General features: G+C 37.9%; 1 pseudogene; it reads right to left on the bottom strand.

Moving 5' to 3' along the window:
• Positions 1 to 543: 543 nt before the first annotated feature.
• On the bottom strand, positions 544 to 13,567 carry LOC134807699 (high mobility group protein B3-like; annotated as a pseudogene).
• Between the last annotated feature and the right edge of the window lie 374 nt (positions 13,568 to 13,941).

Raw genomic sequence — 13,941 nt, 5'->3', positions numbered from 1 at the left:
TTTTTTCTTTTACCATACAACCCAGGAATCCCACTCCTATGTATTTGTTCAAAAGAACTGTAAATGTGTATCTACACAAAACCTGTATGCTGATGTTTGTAGCAACTTATACAGAATTGCCACAAACTGGAAACCTCTCAAATCTTTTTAAAATTTTTTTAAATTTTTTATTTTTTTTATTATACTTTAAGCTCTGGGGTACATGAGCAGAACGTGCAGGTTTGTTACCTAGGTACACTTGTCCCATGGTGGTTTGCTGGACCCATCGACCCATCATCTACATTAGGTATTTCTCCTAATACTATCCCTCCCCCAGACCCCCACCCCGACAGGCCCCAGTGTGTGATGTTCCCCTCCCATGGTAATCAAATTTTATAATTAAACCTAGTGAGGGTAACAGACACTTCTCAAATAAGGGATGTGTTGGTAACAGTGCTCCCTTACTCTAAGGTATTCACAAGGAGAGTTTTTTTTTTTTTAATTCATCCTTCTTCTCTTCATCTGACTCTTCCAACGTTTTCTAAACGTTGGAAGTTTCCAACTTTAGCGGGACTGTCCCTCTGTAGCATCAAACTTTCCTTTAGACTTATAGTCAGCAACATCCTTCTTATACTTCAGCTTCACTGCCTTAGTGATGTCAGGCTGCTTTTCACGGTCACCTAAGTTATTCTGCATCTCACCCAACTTTTTTGTTTGTTTGTTTGTTTTGCCACATCTCCAATGGAGGTGTCAGGGTTTCTGGATTTGATCTTGGGGCAGAATTCTGAACAGAACAGGAAAACTTCAGACAGTGGCCTTTTGGGGGCATCAGGGTCCTTCTTCTTGCCTCCCTTAGCTGGTCTGTAATCCTTCATTTCCCTATCATTGCATTCTTTATCCACATTTGCCATGTTATAATTTCAACTTTTCTTCCCCAGACATTGTCTTCGACTTCTCAGAGCACTTCTTGGAAAACTGCAAAATTGACAGAGATCTGAGTTTTTTTTTTTTCTTGAGACGGAGTCTCGCTCTGTCGCCCAGGCTGGAGTGCAGTGGCGCGATCTCGGCTCACTGCAAGCTCCGCCTCCCGGGTTCACGCCATTCTCCTGCCTCAGCCTCCCGAGTAGCTGGGACTACAGGCGCCCGCTACCACGCCCGGCTAATTTTTTGTATTTTTAGTAGAGACGGGGTTTCACCGTGTTAGCCAGGATGGTCTCGATCTCCTGACCTCGTGATCCGCCCGCCTCGGCCTCCCAAAGTGCTGGGATTACAGGCGTGAGCCACCGCGCCCGGCCGAGATCTGAGTTTTTCTTATGTTCTCTGCACATTTGCACAAAGAAGACATAAGCAGACATCTTGCCCTTGGGTTTCTTGGGGTCACCTTAGCCATGCTGACTGTATTGTTTGCTAGTCTCTATTAAAAAAAAAAAAAAAAAAAGATAGGGTCTCACTCTGTCGCCTAGGCTGAAATGCAGTGGTGCAATCATAGCTCACTGCAGCCTCAAATTCCCAGGCTTAAGCAATCCTCCTGCCTCAGTCTCCTAATAACTGGGACTACAGGCACACACCACCACCCCTGGCTACTTTTTTTATCTTTTATTTTTTCTGGAGATGGGTCTCGCTATATTGCCCAAGGTGGTCTCAAACTCCGGGCTCAAGGAATCCTCTCACCTTGATATCTCAACATGCCAGTATTATATGTGTGAGCTACCGCACCCAGCCACAGCACCTTCTTTTGCATGGAACAGAAAAAATATATATCCACTAGCTTCCAGGAGGATAAACAGTAACTCCTGCTGGATTTCACTGGACATTTTATAGCCAGGGCATCACAGGATGAAAACAATATAAACAGGTAGGTCCACACTTTCCCCAGATCAGTTTCCTTTCAGTTATCACTCATTAGCTATTTAATAGAAAATTCAGCTTTCTGATTCTATCCTTGTGTTGCTGTATCCATCAGAGTCTTGGGAGAAAATGCAAGTAACTAAGGTGAGGTTTTGAAGATAATTTAATGAGAAGACTAGTTACAAAAGTGTTGAGAAAAGAAAGCAATAAGAAATATTGAAGAATACTGGGACAAGTAAAAGTGGAAGGGAGTGAAGGAGCTGTGGAAATCACGTTCCAGCCTCAGACTCCCTGAACAGGACAAGTCTGCGGGATACTTAGGGGGCCTACTGCATCTGCATAGATTATGTGCAACTTGTTGGCATTTTGAAGAAAATATGAAAATAACCAATAAGTTAGAGGAAGAGAAGTAATCTCTGGCCCAAAAACAGAGGATCCTCATATTAGAAGTTACGACTCCATACCATACAGGGAATGTCAGTCCAAAAACACAGAAAATCCAGAGACTACAGCAAAGACCAGCCAAGCTGTCTTCCTTCATATTATATATTTCACAAGATGTGCTGGTCTGTAAAAATACCCTCCCTCTATTGCAGGCAGCAAGACAACTCTTCGTTCCTATTGATTATGCTGCCATTAGGATAGAATGTAAGATGCCTTTAAAATTCTTATGCTTATATATTGTTCTGACCAATTTCTTTCTCTCTAAGATAAACATAAGTTCTTGAAGAAAATCAATAAAAATGTCCTAGACATTCATCATAAAAGAATGATAGAGTAGTAACTTGATGAGAGCTACAGCCATAGAAGTTCCTGGAAGGAGCTATAATATTAGAGAGAGAAATAGACCAGAATCAATGTGCCCAGGTTTAGAGGGAGGTAGAAGAAAGATTAACTCATCCTCTGTCCTTCTTGTTCTGCTCTTCCATTGGCCACACTCAAGTGGAAGTCAGAGTCCAAACAGTCCTGGTGATGCTTCTGTAGGATAAGCCTCAAGGCACAGAAGCAGGTCAGAGAACTTATGGGCAAAGGAGAGGCAGATGCAAAATAACCAAATAAGTTACTAAAACTGTTCCCATTTTGTAAACGAAGTTGAATTGTAAAGTCAAGGGTAATGCCAACTTAAAGAAATCCAGGAGTGAATCCTCATTTTAGGTAAATTCTTATTTACCTTATTTTAAGAATATTTATATGAATACATAAAGTATTTGCTCTTGTAAACATCACATAAAGAAAAAATAATCCTTTTCAGAAAAATATTTTTTTTTATTTCAGAAAAAGACTTTTGAGAAACACTGGCTTTAATTTCATCATCTGAAAATAATTTGTTAAGTGCCCCCTACATGTCACTATAGAGACACAGTTCTGATTTCATAATATTACATTATCTTTATGTTAGCTATATCTTCTAATTCAGGATACCGCATAGATTTTTAAAGTTTTATGCAATGTTTAAAGCCATATGTAATACTATGTAACTGTGCAGCTAAGTTAGACCTCTATTTGTTTTTGCCCTGTGGCTCTAATTATTGAGGTATAAATTTACATATAGTAAAGTATAAAATATTAAGCACTGTAAAATTATATGTACATATGCATACATATATACAACTACCAGATAAAAATGTAGACCATAAGGCAGGATTTTACATAAGAATCTATCAGCCCTGTTTATAATGGAATCATGAAAATGAGGTGTTCATTTGGGGCTCAGAAAAACGTCTCTCGGGCCTACTTTTCCTTTTCCTGTTTATTTGCTACAGTCAACCTAACATGCTCTACTTAGACATAATTCTCAGTATCTGGCTCACATCCCAACAATATAAACTGGCACGGTTGTACTGAAAGACAAAGAGGAATCAACATTTGGCAAACATAATGATAAAAACTGATTCAGGGCAAAAATATCAACAGATGTTATAAAGTAAAAGTACAATGAGGAATAGAATAGTTATCTGGTCTCAAAATATTAATTATATATTTATTAATTACAAAATAAAATAACTTTACAATGCAGAAACCCCAATTGATCAGAGATAACATCAATAATTCTTCTGGATACAATAAACCAAGAGCACAGTGCTTCTGTGGGTATTCCCATCAATACTAACAGGAATTCAATCATGAGGAAACATCAGACAAACCTAAATTAACAGTCATTCTACAAAAGATTAAGCCAGTACTCCCCAAATATGTAAATGCCATTAAAGACCCAGAAATACTGAAGAGCTGTTCCGGAATAAAAGGACTAAAGAGACAGGATACCTGAATGCAATGCATGATTTGGAAACTTCCTTCAGTGTAAAGGATAATATTGGGACAACTGAAAAACTCTGAATATGTATCAGTGAATTTCCCAGTTTTAATTTTTTTTTTTATAGTTTTGCTCTTGTTGTCCAGGCTAGAGTGCAATGGCGCGATCTTGGTTCACTGCAACCTCTGCCTCCTGGGTTCAAGCGATTTTCCTGCCTCAGCCTCCTGAGTAGCTGTGATTATAGGCATGGGCCACCACACCCAGCTAATTTTTTTTTTTTTTAGTAGAAACGGGGTTTCTTCATGTTGGTCAGGCTGGTCTTGAACTGCGTACCTCAGGTGATCCATCCACCTTGGCCTCCCAAAGTGCAGCAATTACAGGCGTGAGCCACCGTGCCCGGTCCGTTTTAATTATTATAGTGTGGTTATGTAAGGGAACATTCTTGTCTTTTGGAAGTACTCACTGAACTGTACCACATAGAGACATGAACTATTCCACATAAAGTGATGTGAATTGTATAACATAGAGATATAAAGATAGAAACAGAGATAGTGACAGAGAAAATCATAACATTTAGAGAAATTTAATGAAAGGAGTTTGGGAATTCTTTGTACTAATCTTGAAAATTTTCTGAAATTATATCAAATAAAAAGTTAAACAGAGGGGCAAAAAAAGGAGGAGACTAAACTAGGCAAAGGAGCCCTATGACAAGACAAAAAAACTAGTCCCAGTCCTAAAACAAATCAAAGAAGAGGTGATGATTTTTTTGGTGAGAAGTTAGAGATGTCCATTCTTCCTATCACAAGGCAGAAATAAATCCTTCTGTTTTAGGAAAAACAACAAAACAGATAAACCTCAAAATAGAGTAATTTTGAGGAAAGCAAACTCCAGGCACAAGCATTTTCACTGATACATAGTATGCCATACTCCATGGCACACAGGCTGTAAAACAGTTTCCCCCAAAGGGACCAGGGTTGTTGCTATAATGGGTGCTCTCTTTGAACAGTGAGGACTGCTTGGCTGCTGATCACACAGCACCCTCAGTACCTTAGCGCTGCACTAAACTCTGGTAGGGGGATCTTCAAGAAAGGCTGATGTTAACATTTCCAGCAGCCTGGAAAAATGGGAACTCTGAGTCAGATTTGGGTTGTTTTAATGAAAATAGAGAGTTCTAATTTCTCCATATCCTTGCTAACACTTGCCCTTTGTGTATGTGAAAACAGCCATTCTAACAGGTGCAAGGTGCTATCTCATTGTGGTTTTGAATTGCATTTCCCTAATGATTAGTGACATTGAGCATCTTTTTATATACCTGTTGGCCATTTATATGTCTTCTTCAGAGAAATGTCTATTTAAATCCTTAGTTCATTTTTTAATCAGGTTATTGCATTTTTGGACATTGGTTAGTAGGAGTTCCTTATATATTTTTGAAACTAACTTATCAGATATACGGTTTGCCAAATTTTTGTCCCATTCTGTGAACTGCCTTTTCACCCTATTGATTGTTTCTTTTGCCACATGTTGGCAAGGATGTGGAGAAACTGAAACCCCTGTACAGTGTTTGTGGGAATGCAAAATGGTAAAGCTGTTATGGAAAACACTACAGAGCCTCCTCAAAAAAAAAAAAAATAGAATGACCATATGATCTAGCCATCCAATTTCTGAGTCTATATACAAAATAACTGAAATCAGGATCTCAAAGGAATAAATACACCCCCATGTTCATTGTAGAATTAGAATTATTAACAATAACCAAGATGTGAAAACAACATAAATGTTCATCAACAGATTAATGGATAAAGAATACATGGTATGTACATACAATTGAATATTATTCAGCCTTAAAAAAGAAACACATTCTACAATATGCAATATCATGAATGAATCTGGAGGACATTATGCTAAGTGAAATAAGCTAGATACGGAAGAACAAATACTGCATGATTCCACTATATGAGGTATCTAAAATAGTCAAACTCATAGAAGCAGAAAGTAGAAAGGTTGGATACCAAGGGCTGGGGGAAGAAGAACATGAGGAGTTGCTAATCAACTATATAAAGTTTCAGTTATAAAAGATAAATAAGTAATGGAAACCCACTCTACAACATTGTGCCTATAGTTAACGATATATTGTACACTTAAAAATCTGGTAAAAGGGTAGATTTCATGTTAAGTGTTCTCACCACAATAAAAAGACCCCATGAGCACCTAAAGAGAATATAAACAGAGAAATGTGGCAAATATTAGACTGATATTCTGTGAATTAAAAATGCTCTCCACTTCTTTATGACTCTTCCATAAGGAGGGGAGGTCTGTATTTTTATTTTTGCTTTTTTTCTCACCGATTTTGGAATGGGCCTGTGACTGCTTTGGCCAATAAAATATTGGTGACATGTACTGGCTTTCCACCCCAACTTTAAGAAACCTGGCAGCTTTCACTTCCTTTCTTGCAATGTTTGTGTTGGAAACCCTGAGGTGCTTTAAGAAACCTGCTGGAGAGAAACTAGGTGCAGAGGCCACGTGGAAAGAGAAAGAACTTGAGACTACATAGGAAGAGAGGCCTGAACAGCCCTGCTATGCCAACCAAACCGGTCTTCCTCTCTTCCCCTCCCAAGGCACCAGACATGTACATGAGCCATCTTAAATATTCCACACTAGTGGAGACCCCTGATGGCTGTATTCCCAGTTCATATCACATGGAATAGAAGAAACACTCAGGTGAGCTCAGTTAACATTCAGAATCATAAGAAGTCATAAAATGGTTACTGCTTTAAACCACTAGGTTTTAGGGTAGTCGGTTATAAAACAACAAGTAAGAAAGACAGACTCATATTCACTCATGTGTAATTATTTCACCTATTCAATAATTATTTTATTAAGCATTTATTAAAGACCCCAATGGCAGGCTCCTTGCTGTTGATTTCTGCCTTATTGGAAAATAAACATAAAATACAAGAGAATAAAATACATCCATGATGTTTGTAACTAAAGTGTATGGTATAATAAAAGGAGATTGGACCCAGGCAGGAAAGTCAAGGTGAAGCCACATCATTTGTCTGGAGAAATACCCAAGGTTTTTTGTCTTGCGCTAAGGAAAACAAAGACATGGACATACACCGAGTGGGTTTTAAGAGCAGAAAGTTTAACAGGCAAAAGAAAGAAGAGAGAGCTTCCTCATGCAGAGGAAGGGGGCGCCCAAGTGGGTTTTCAGGTTCGGGGCAAGATGCAGTTGATTTTCTAGAGGAGCTTGAGGAGACGGTGTCTGATTTACACTGGGTGTAGTGGATTGGTTTCACCAGGTGTGCCATTTACATAGCCCACGAAGAGGCTGGCCATCCCACCCTAATCTTTTATTATGCAGATGGGGTTTCCACTTGGCAGGTGCCATGACACTCACACACGTGGCGGAAGAGAAGGAGAGGGGAAGAGAAAACTTCCATGTTGGATATACCTGGCTTCTGGTATAGCTGCCAACATTCATCTATGCAAGTTACCAGCTTGCTTATCTATGCTTGCAGCTTGATTTTTCAGGCTGCTTTCTGTTATAAAAGAAATAATTTGGGGGCTGCTTTTTAATAAAAGAAAAACCTTACTGAGGATTCCTGTACCCTATCTGCCTAAATAATTTTTTTAACTCTTATATTAAAGGCTGTGAGGATTAAACTGAGATCAAGCAGTAGTAGGAGGTAATTGACATGGGAGAAACAACCTCCTGTGAAAAGCCATCACAGTATCACAGAACATGGTACACTGAGGACTGAGAGGGTCTTGTGGCTAGGGCCCAGGTTAATGAGCAATATATATGGTCAGGTGAGGACAGAATCAAAGACTGAAGCCAGAATTTAAACTTAATTACACTGTAAACATCCGGTTAGGGACTATCTTGTTTGCCTTGTATTCTTACTACCTAGCACATTTCCTGGCACCTGATAGGTGCTCAATAAATGCTAAATCTTTATAGGAAGGAGGAAAGAAAGGGAAAGAAAAAGAGGAGAGAGGGAAGGGGAAGAAGCGAGGAGAGAGAGGAAGGAGTAACTTGTCCCTTGCGCTGGCGTTACTCTGTTTAGACAAGAATACACTCTCATCCAGTAGTTCTCAAATTTTGTCACGTTACAGTTATCTGGGATTTCAAGAAATACCATTTGACCCAGCCATCCCATTACTGGGTATATACCCAAATGACTATAAATCATGCTGCTATAAAGACACATGCACACGTACGTTTATTGCGGCATTATTCACAATAGCAAAGACTTGGAACCAACCCAAATGTCCAACAACGATAGACTGAATTAAGAAAATGTGGCACATATACACCATGGAATACTATGCAGCCATAAAAAATGATGAGTTCATGTCCTTTGTAGGGGCATGGATGAAATTGGAAATCATCATTCTCAGTAAACTATCGCAAGAACAAAAAACCAAACACCGCATATTCTCACTCATAGGTGGGAATTGAACAATGAGATCACATGGACACAGGAAGGGGAATATCACACTCTGGGGACTGTTGTGGGGTGGGGGGAGGGGGGAGGGATAGCATTGGGAGATATACCTAATGCTAGATGACGAGTTAGTGGGTGCAGTGCACCAGCACGGCACATGTATACATATGTAACTAACCTGCACAATGTGCACATGTACCCTAAAACTTAAAGTATAATAAAAAATAATAATAAATAAATAAATAAATAAATAAAAAGAAAATCCTTGTATCCAAGCTGAATCCCATACCTAATCAATTAAATCCTCTTGAGTGAGACTCGGACATCACAGGTGCTTCCAATGTGCAGCCAAGCTCGAGGAGTGGTGTTCCCAGCAGTCTATGCTCCTCTATAGGGCATGATGCTCCCTGACTTACTTTCTGCAGAGACCTTGCAGTTTTAAAGGTCAGAAAATTAATCTAGGTCCTAATGCAACCAGACATTGGTTGCACTAGTCTCCACTAGTCTGGAATATTTAAGATGGCTCATGTACATGTCTAGGAACAAAAGACCACGTCTAAGAATCATTGAATATTACTGAAAATAGAAGACATAATTTGAAATATACGTCTCCATGCCTATGTCAAATAACCCATAATTGCTGAATAACCAAATCTCTGAACCAATGAAGTCCATGTTTCAGGGCCCTGACTTCAGCTGGCAGCATCTTTACCTGATCTGTCATTAGTTAATTCCTAAGTAAGCTGTCCTCTTTCTGACTTCTCCCCATCAAAAATCCATATACTGTTTGACGGACTAACAGAACATTTTAAAACGTAAGCTGTGTTTGTACTAATGTCACTCAAACCACCTTGTGGCTTTCCACCAGCTACCATATAAATTACATCCTATTGGTAAAAACTTTTATTACACTGTTTTTCTGACTTTTTTTCAGCAATATGATGAGCTTTGTTTGCTTATTTACAAATTAAACTCGTCCTTTTAATAAAATTATCATGATGCCTAAAACTCACCCTCCATTTGAGTCCACTTACCCTACTTATATAATTATTCCACAATATACCTTTGATTTCCTTTTCTACTGCTGTCAAGTTAAATTTCCCCTTCTACATGCATCTATTATATCTTCTGCTTGTCCTTTCATTTCACTCCTTACACTTTCATTAAAAGTTCAATGTCTATCTTCTCTACCAGTGTGTAAGCTCCATAAAGGAAAAGCCTGAGTTGCCACACTATCAGAATATCCTCAAAGTCCAGCAAAATGCTGTGCACTTAATATAAACCCATGAAATGAGTTTATGAATGAATAAATGAGCAAGTAGATGAATAAATGCCCACTGAGGGCAATAAAGACAATTTATCTTTGACATTTTGTAGACATCTCAGAAAAGTTCTAATTCTGCCCAGAGTCATTTCCTAGAATAGATTCAGAAGGAAAAGGAGAGAGAGGAGCTGTTACTTCAGGCTTTCATTATGTTCCAAAAACTTTCCTTACGTGGAACTCTTAGAATCACTCAATCATGGATTATTGTCCTACTATAGTACACAGTTTGTTTGGCAACATCAAGGGCCAATACACTTCTTGGAAAAGCGGTCCCAGGCCTGAATAATTTGTATTTGTATCATAAAATATTTGATTACTCTGGTATACTCTTGTGACACTGAATTGATGAGTATTTCTTTTGGCATCATCATAAGTACATTTATATTAGACATAAAACCACCTGCTTTCCTTCTTATAGGTGAGTATGTTTTTGATGATTTTAAATCTCAAGTTGTGGCTCAGCATCACAAATGGAAGAAAAAGTAAAAGGAAAAATGAATGACAATCAAAGGTAAGTTTTTCGTCATTATAACAATAATGGCAGTAGCGGTATTAATGATATCTGTAGAAAAAACTTACTTTTTTGAAGTATATACTATAGATCATCTACTTTGCTAAATGTTTTTGTATATTATTTAATTTTTACAATGTATTCATGACAGTATTCTATTTTTTCTCACTGTACAGATAAGGAAACAGGTTAGAAGAATGAAGAGACCACCAGCCAAACAGATCATTACATATGGCTACCAGGGCCTCAAACTGAGACCTTTTTGTTTGGTTGTAAGATCAATACTTTAATATCACTTGGGGTTAATGGCTCCAGTTTCATGTCCTGGTTGTGCAGAACATATATCTACCTTTTTGTGAAGGCATCATTTCATTTGCTTCACCTCCTTTGGAAGCCTGCAGGCAAGTTAACTGAATGCAATCTCACACCGACTCCCTTTTCAAAAGTAGCCTAGTCAGAATCTATGTACATACTCCAAATTGGATGGATAACAATACCATTTTACACACAAGCATATTGAATATATTGAATATATTTACAAATAATTGTCTAATATCAACTAAGATACTTAGAGGAGAGTGGTAAGAAATAAGATGGAACACTCAACCAGAATGTACAACAATGCTATGTAACTGGCAAAGATGCAATTAAGATGAACGTGTTCCAAGAATCTTACCCATAAAAAAGTGAATACTGAAAATGCTGGAGTATAGTTTGTAGAAAAAGAGCTGTGCCTACAAAGTGACCAAAGAGAGATGGTAGACCTTCAGTGGATCTATGAAATTGATTCCTGGTAGGCTCAATGCTACTTGTACTTCAAGTAAGAATTCAATCAAAATTCATTTTTTAAAAATGAAACCACCAGTTTAGTACAAAAGATCTCAGAAAAGGATATAAAGCTCCTAAGCATAAAAGAACACATACATAAATGAAAATAAACTGCACATACAAGTGTATTGAGGAGAAGAAAACTAAATCCAAATTTATATTTAAATGCTCCCATTTAAATTGTTTAAGAAAGAAACATTTAACTTCAGTAGAATGAGAGAAAGCTTGTTTAGCTGCACAGCTTCTTCAATTCACTTCTGCTTTCTGGAAACATTTACAAAGGGAGAAAGGTTAATAAGCTCCCCTGATGGCAGTAAGGGTATACACACTAGAGAGGAGAAAGAATGATTTTTAAAAATTATTTCTATCCAATCTGTTTTTCCTTTTAACTCTAATTAGACATGCCAAGTGCTCCTATTATAGTAATTTACCATAATATATGTGGTGAAATGACCCTGACACCAGGCAAAGCAATGACTGTATCTTTTTAAATAATTGAAAAAACAGACACAGAAACATTTTCTTTAGAAATGGACCCTTAGATTGTCTACACAGTATGCTGACTAGTGGAATACTTAAGGAACAATGACACCTGTATTTATATATTTCTAGACAGCTACAGCTGACAGTATAAACTCATTTTATAGGACTGCTAAAACAGCTGCGGGAAAGAGATAAAGACATTTTATCATTTTAATTTGCTATCACGTAACATAACAGCAGTGGAACAAAATTGCCTGGGATTATTGAAAATAATCTGTCATCAGAACTGATGGTATTTACCAAAGCAGTTTCACTAGCAAACTTCACTCTGCTCTCAAGTTTGAAAAATAAAAATCTATTCCATGCCGTGTGAAAATGCCCTTGGTTCTACCTGTATTTATAAACACTTACATCAACTACCAAAAAAACTGATTTTGGATAAAGAATAGTATTCTTCTTAATCACAAATAATTATCCTAGAAAGGTGTATCAGAATATATCCAAACCGTCTGATTTAATAGAACTATCCCTTAAGACCTTTTATATCTAGGTTTAAAACGTACCTTAATTTTTATTTACCAATATAATCTCTACTCATGCAATTTTTAGAACTCATTAAAAGCAAACAACCTTGATAAACTCAAAAAAGAGAGAAATATAATCCCAGAGCCTCATTATCAGTTTCAAGCCATATCACTTTTATGTTGGATTTCACATCAAACAAATACCTTAGGTGGCCAGAGACAGACTTCAGGTTGTGATGGCAAGATGAAAATTAGTTTAAGTCCATCAAGGCTTACAGCAGGTACTAGGTTAGGAAGTTATTGGTTTGTCTTTTCTATTAAGGGGAGAAAGACCTTCGCTGACACAGACCTAAGGACCTAAGACACACATCCCTGTTTCATGCCCCTTTGGAAAGCTATAGGTCTCCTGTAAGAAAGGGCCCCTACCCTTCTTTCAGGGATAAGTTATTGCTTCTTCCTTGGAATACCAACAGCACCTGTCATTAAACATTTTATCATAGTCTGTTTTCATGGTTGTAGAACTGAGAAAGTCACTCAGGAGAAGGGCAGCTGGAAATGACACTGTGGGGTATCATGTGCCAGACGTTGCTCATGAAAGTGAATGTGGAGAAAAGCTGCGAATTTAGAACATTTTCTTCTGACTCCAAAACCTCTTCAGAATCTCTCCACTATATATTGTTTGTGTCATATGCCCAGATAGGTTTGTAAGCAATTTGAGGTGAGGAATAAGGTTTTATATAGGTCTGTGCACCCAGCACTACCTATACAACTGTACTGACATATACTGTTCAACAGAGATTTAGCTATCAAAACAAAACCCATAGCTGTGTTGGCTATTTAGTTTTGGTATTTTCTTAATTTTTTTTTACATTTTAGAATAAGCTTGTCAATGTCCAAAATGTCCACTGGAAGTTTGACTGGTAGTGCCCTGAATTTCCAAATCAATCTGGAGATAGTTGACATCTTAATAATTTTGAGTCATCACAATCATGAACACAGTGGATTTCTATTTAGGATTTATTCTCAGCAGTTTCGTAATTTTCAATGCACAGGTTGCTCATATCTTTTCTCTCAAATTTTAAGTTCCAGGATACATGGGCAGGAGGTGCAGGTTTCTTACATAAGTAAACGTGTGCCATGGTGGTTTGCTGCGCAAATTATCCCAGCACCCAAGTATTAATCCCAGCATCCATTAGCTATTCTTCCCAATGCTCTCCCACCCCCCACCCCCAACATGCCCCAGTGTGTGTTGTTTCCCCCATGTATCCATGTGTTCTCATCATTCAGTTCCCACTTACAAGTGAGAACATGCGATGTTTGGTTTTCTGTTCCTTGGTTTGGAGGATTACAGCTTCCAGCTCCATCCATGTCTCTGCAAAGACCATGATCTTTTTCCTTTTTATGGCTGCATAGTTTTCCATGGTGGATATGTACCACATTTTCTTTAACCAGTTTATCAGTGCTGGGCATTTGGGTTGATTCCATGTGTTTGCTATTGTGAGTAGAGCTGCAATGAACATGTGTGTGCATGTATCTTTGTAATAAAATCATTTATATGTCTTTGGGTATATACCCAGTAATGGGATTGCTGGATCAAATGGTATTTCTGCTTCTAGATCTTTAAGGAATGACCACACTGTCTTCCAAGATGGTTGAACCAATTTGTACTCTGACCAACTATGTAAAAGCATTTCCTTTTCTCCACAACATCACCAGCATCTTTTATTTTTTTATTTTTCATA

Source organism: Pan troglodytes, chromosome 11, assembly GCF_028858775.2.
Source record: "Pan troglodytes isolate AG18354 chromosome 11, NHGRI_mPanTro3-v2.0_pri, whole genome shotgun sequence".
Classification (NCBI taxonomy): Eukaryota; Metazoa; Chordata; class Mammalia; order Primates; family Hominidae; genus Pan; species Pan troglodytes.
This window is presented reverse-complemented; position numbering and strand designations above follow the sequence as displayed.